Here is a 6,000-nt window from a genome sequence, read left to right as displayed (position 1 = left end):
CTCCCTTGAGGCTGCAAGCATAAAGTATTGAATATGCAAAATAAACCTATCAGACACACTGCAGAATCAATGCTGATACCAACCACTGTGCCCTAAATCAATTATAGAAAAAGTATGATTGATACGCTAATTAGATTCTCATATAGTGTGTATATAATGGGAACCTCATTTCATATTAGTTCATATTACCAGAAAATAATGGTACTTATCAGAAGAAGTCACTTTGTCCTTAACTGGAAAAGCAAATTATACAGATAGGCTACGTCTACACTGGCCCCTTTTCCGGAAGGGGCATGTTAATTTCAGAGATCGCAATAGGGAAATCCGCAGGGGATTTAAATATCCCCCGCGGCATTTAAATAAAAATGTCCGCCGCTTTTTTCCGGCTTCAAAGTAGGAATAAGATCCTCCAGAAAAGGGCTTTTTTTCCGGAGGATCGGGGCCAGTGTAGACGCTCTTTTCCGGCTTTTCTAAAAGCTGGAAAAAAGCGGCGGACATTTTTATTTAAATGCCGCGGGGGATATTTAAATCCCCCGCGGATTTCCCTATTGCGATCTCTGAAATTAACATGCCCCTTCCGGAAAAGGGGCCAATGTAGACGAGCCCGTAGAATTTACTTTGTTTCATTGCCCGCCTCCAATGTACACATATTTGGAGTCCATTATTTTCTCTTTAATGTAAGGCAAGGATTATGCATGTAGCCACCATTAATAGTAAAAAGAGTTATTCTTGTTAATCCCCCATATAACCATGGCAGGACAATAGACCATTTACTATCAAGGCTGGAACAGGTATAGCACTGAAAATGAGTAGCATATGGTCTCTGTGGCCGGGGTGGGGAACCTCAGGCCCAGAACCCCCCAGCAATGGGAAGCCTGCACTGGTGCTCCAGCCGCCTTGCTGCCTCACCACACAAAATCTACTAATCTGGGGTCCCTTAGGCTCTGGTGAGCAAGGGGGAATGTGCAGAATATCTTTCTCCTCTGTTGGGGGCCACATCAGTGGGGGCTCGTTTTTTGTTTTTCACTTGTGTGTGGCTCTGACTGATTTTTCTGTCCGTCAGTGGCCCCCATGCTACTGGTGCATCTACACTGCACCGCAGGTCGAAATGAGCTACGCAATTTGAGCGATGCAAGCTGCGTCTCTTAGGCTACGTCTAGACTGCAAGCCTCTTTCGAAAGAGGCTGTTTCGAAAGATACTTTCGAAAAAGCTTCTTTCGATAAAGAGCATCTAGACTACAATCAGTACTTCCGAAAAAGCAAACTGCTTTTTCGAAAGAGAGTACCCAGGTAGGCTGGATGCTCTCTTTCGAAAAAGCAGTTTGCCTTACATAGCACCTTTTTTTGAAAGAGCCCTTTCGAAAAAAGGCGTTCTTCCTCGTGAAATGAGGCGTACCGCCGTCGAAAGAAAAGCCGATTTCGAAAAGAGGCGTCCTTGACTGCAAACAGGCGTCTCTTTTTCGAAAGAGAGCATCCAGACATTGATTTTTAATTTCGAAAGAACGCGGCTGTAGTCTAGACGCAGGGGAAGTTTTTTCAAAAAAAGGCGACTTTGTTCGAAAAAACCCTGCAGTCGAGACACAGCCCAAGTGACGTGAATAGCTATTGGGGACCCCCCCCAGTGACGTGAATAGCTACTGGGGACCCCCCCTTGGGGACGTGAATAGCTATTGGGGACCCCCCCAGTGACGTGAATAGCTATTGGGGACCCCCCCAAGTAACGTCATTAGCTACTGGGGACCCCCCCTTGGGGACGTGAATAGCTATTGGGGACCCCCCCCCCGCAATAGCGCTGCAGTGCAGACAAACTCCCCAGGGGCGGAGTCTCTGGGCGGGCTCCTAGTGCGGAGGGGGGCGGGGCGAGTCCCGCTGAGGGCAGCGTCGGGCCCTGTCGTTGGCTCACTGGAGCCGCCGCGTCGGTCGCTCTCGGGCGTCCGACGGCCCCGCCCAGCTGCCGCGCAGGCCGCCGGGCCCGAGGGGGTTAACCCCTTCTCCCCGGCCCAGCATGCTTTGCGAACGTGCAACGTCGCCGGGTTCGGCGGCGGCTGCGCGCTGAGGAGCCGGGTGCGAGCAGGAGCCGGGGCCGCCGCAGCAGGTACCGAGCCGGCCCCTCCCCCCTCCGGCCCCGACTTCCCTCAGCGCCCCCCCCCCCCCCCGCGGGCTCCTCTGGGCCTTGACCGCCCCTCCCCCTGTCCTCGGGCCTGGTGGGGGGCTCCCCGGCGGGGCGAGACGGCAGCCGCTGCAACCCCCCCCCAGCCCCCCCGAGCCCTGGGTCGGTCGAGGCAGCCCCGGACGTGAGGTCCTTGCCGGCCGGTCTCACTGCCGCCGGGGCGTGTCCCTTCGCTGGGACCCGCCTGGCCCTTGGGAGCCCCCCCCGGACCAGCCATCCGTGCAGGGGGGGCCCGGATCAGCCCCTCCCCCCCCCCGACCAGCCATCCGTGCAGGGGGGGCCCGGATCAGCCCCTCCCCCCCCCCGACCAGCCATCCGTGCAGGGGGGGCCCGGATCAGCCCCTCCCCCCCCCCGACCAGCCATCCGTGCAGGGGGGGCCCGGATCAGCCCCTCCCCCCCCCCGACCAGCCATCCGTGCAGGGGGGGCCCGGATCAGCCCCTCCCCCCCCCCCCGACCAGCCATCCGTGCAGGGGGGGCCCGGATCAGCCCCCCCCCTCCCCGGACCAGCCATCCGTGCAGGGGGGGCCCGGATCAGCCCCCCCCCCTCCCCGGACCAGCCATCCGTGCAGGGGGGGCCCGGATCAGCCCCCCCCCCTCCCCGACCAGCCATCCGTGCAGGTGGGGCCCGGATCAGCCCCCCCCCCATGACCAGCCATCCGTGCAGGTGGGGCCCGGATCACCCCCCCGGTAGTTGCATTCCCCCCCCCCGCCCCCACTTGATGGTTTGATCTTGCCCTGGAAAGGCAGAAAGGTTAAAATCATGTGGTCCAAAAAAAAAAAAAAAGGCAGCCCTGGTCCAGTGAGACTCTCCCCTGCGCCTGTGAAGAGCCTTACTCTTCTGCTCCCCCCTCCCCGAAACCTCCTGGGGCGAAGCCTCCATCCTCATTACGAATCTGGCCACGTGCTGATACCGTCTTCAATGGGTTGGATCTGGGTGTACAGCAGGGGGCTCAAACTCAATTTACCTTCGGGCCAGGGCCTGTCCTTAAAGCCTCCTAGTGAGCCAGCGGGTACCCCTCTCTGACCGGGCCTGGGCGTGTGTGTTTGTCCATGTGTTCTTCACCCTCCCCCGTCTGCTGGCCCCTGCGCTCCCCTGTGTTTTCCCACCTGCTGCCCCAAGGCAATTTAAGAGCCCCCTTGGGGGAAGGGTAGCACCACCACTCTGAGCCACTGCTGTCAATTCCCTGTGGCTTGAGGGAGATATGCGAAGAGTTGTCCCATCATTAGGATGATTCGGGGTGGTCTTCCCAGGCCTTGCACTTTGGTGGGGTCCTGTGATGGTCACTCCAACCATTCTGTGGACAGGATGGTCCCCAATACTCAGGTTAGTCTGTGGGGCCTGAGTGGGCCAGTGTTGTCAGCGGTGGTTGGAGCCCCCCTCATTCACCATAGCAGTGCGAGCTGCGGAAAAGCAGAACTACACAGCAGCCTGCTCTGACTCCCATCTCCCAAGGCAGCCTGGGCTGGGGCTGAGGCATTCTACTTCTGGCCACTGTGGTGAAAAAGCAAACACACTAGCCTGGAAGATGATGGCAGAGAGAAATTTTAGTTTTATTATTTCTAATAGGGATGTTAAATATTGACTAATTGATTAGTCGATGCATTTTACATCGACTATTTGATTAGTCGATAGCGTGTCTCTGCCTTTGAAGTGTAGCAAAAGCCCTAGGGAGCCCAACTTCCAAACAAAATAACACATTTTAATTGTCTTTGCCAGTTTCCTCAGCTGAGTTCTGAAAGATGACCAGTATCTGTAAATGTGTATGTAAAAAACCAGCTCTTAGGGTATTACTATTGGTTGTGGCTTAACTCGTAGATCAGGGGTTTTCAAAGTTGGGTTGTGGGCCCATCCGCATAAGTTGCTGGCAGGCCACGAGATGTTTTGTTTTTTTTAGTGTCCATAAGCATGGAGCCTTGTAGCTCCCATTGACTTTTGCCGTTTCCAGTCAAGGGGAGCTGCGGAAAGCAGCAGCCCAACGCGCACAGCTCCCCGTGGCTGCAAATAGTGATCCAAAGCCAATGGGAGCTGCAAGGCTCTGTGCCTATGGATGCTAAGATAAACAAAATATCTCACAGCTCAGCAGCGACTTACCTGCGCAGGCCTGTGACCCAACTTTGAAAACTCATGCTTTTGCCTACCGCAGAACCCCATTTATCCAATCTAATTGGGACTGAGACCTGATTGGATAATCAGCAATCCAGATAAACTGAAGAATGGGAAAGTCTAATGCTGCAGTGCCAGGTAGTAGCCACAAGAAAGACTGCCCCCTTCTGGACCTTTGTGCACTGATTATCAGTACAGACAGCCAGATAATGGAAGGTCAGAGTTCTGTTATAGTTCTAGGTTGACTTTAATGACGTTGTGATGCTTGGAACAGATGAATCCATAATTGAAAAAACATTCACATAGGAAAATAAACACTGAGGGAGTCTTGATCACTAGGGATACTGGAGGGGGAGATAGTCTGAACACAGAACTGGGAGCCAGGGACTTTAGAATTCTAATGGTGCTTCAATAGGTCTCTCACTAGCCCTGGTTAATTCACTTAACCTTTTTCTGCCTCGCTTTCCCCATCTGTACAATGGATGTACTTGTCTATCTCTCAGAACTGCTGTGAACATGCATGACTTCTATAGCACTATAAAGTTGGTGTGATCATGGCAGTCACAACTTTCACTGCAATGCTTTCTCTTGAGTAATGGACTCTCACTCTGGAGCTATGTTATCTGAATCAGGAACTGAAGTTCTTTCTGCACTTGGGTCCTCTGCTTTTTGCCAGCCAGGTGGAGCATTGTGGGGGGGAGGAGGAAGCAGTCTTTTTCAACCTCTCACCATCAAGCTGTGGTGATGAGCACCATGGGGGGGAAGAGGGTGTAGGAAAGCAGAAGCAAAGTTCATTTAGCAGGGCAGTCAGATCTACCCCCCCCCACACACACACACCAAAAATCCCCAAACTGGTTTCATACTCTTTCTGTGGACCAGAATCACAGTGCCTCTTAGCTAGAAGTGGAGTCTAACTTTCAGAACTGTGTAGGTCTCTAGCCAATGAAGCTAGGTTTTCTGATTGGATCAGACAGTCTCCCTCTCTTTATTTAAGATCCATGGAAGCTATTTTGCTGCAATTTCTGACTAGAGTTTAATCAGAATATCACTGTATTTCCTTCTTCAAATAGAGTGAGCAAGGTACATAAGACAAACTCAAGTTTCAGAATCCCTTTGGAGAAACAGTACAGTTAATCATGAAAAAGATTAGTTGTCTGTCTTTTCACTACACACACAATCTGTTTCTGTCATGATTAATGAACCAATGAAGAAAAAATGCAATAAATACAAGTTTGAGACAGGGCAGCTGAAATAATATGCTTTGTGAAGCATTAATTACAATGTAACCTAATAACTCCTACATTTTTAAATAGAAAGGCCTGTAGAGTTGATGATTTTTTTTTTGGTTCAATAAAAAATAACAAATGGTGATATGATTAAAAAAGGAACAAATGTTAGGTGATAAATACAAATTTAAAAACAGAAGGTTGTCCTCCAAATAGCATGAAATTAAACATTGCTATGCAAGTGTTGCATCTGTTACTGCATTATTTTGTATAGCCATGAATTAAAAGTAATGCCGAATGCAGATTGAAATCCTGCAAAGATATAACCTGTGCTTTCAACAGCAATTAAATGTAGCTTCAATTTTGCATTTTTTTTCATGAATTACATTGAGATAGCTGGCAGCCAGATGCCAGTGCTTGACCTTACGTAGCTTTGCTATAGCACTGCATGATATTGCTGTAGGAAAGGTGTTCCGGGTTCGTGTTAACTGTAAACCT

At 51.4% G+C, this 6,000-nt stretch overlaps 1 protein-coding gene across 2 annotated transcripts in view; it reads left to right on the top strand.

Annotated features, from left to right (window-relative positions):
- Window positions 1-1,949: 1,949 nt before the first annotated feature.
- Window positions 1,950-6,000, top strand: part of ARFGAP1 (ARF GTPase activating protein 1) — a 39,691-nt gene continuing 35,640 nt past the window's right edge. For both annotated transcript variants that reach the window (XM_075901051.1, XM_075901050.1), the window contains exon 1: window positions 1,950-2,095. The gene's annotated coding sequence lies outside the window, so the exon portion shown is untranslated. The remainder of the gene's footprint in view (window positions 2,096-6,000) is intronic.

The sequence above is a fragment of the Pelodiscus sinensis genome, chromosome 18 (genome assembly GCF_049634645.1).
Source record: "Pelodiscus sinensis isolate JC-2024 chromosome 18, ASM4963464v1, whole genome shotgun sequence".
Classification (NCBI taxonomy): domain Eukaryota; kingdom Metazoa; phylum Chordata; order Testudines; family Trionychidae; genus Pelodiscus; species Pelodiscus sinensis.
This window is presented reverse-complemented; position numbering and strand designations above follow the sequence as displayed.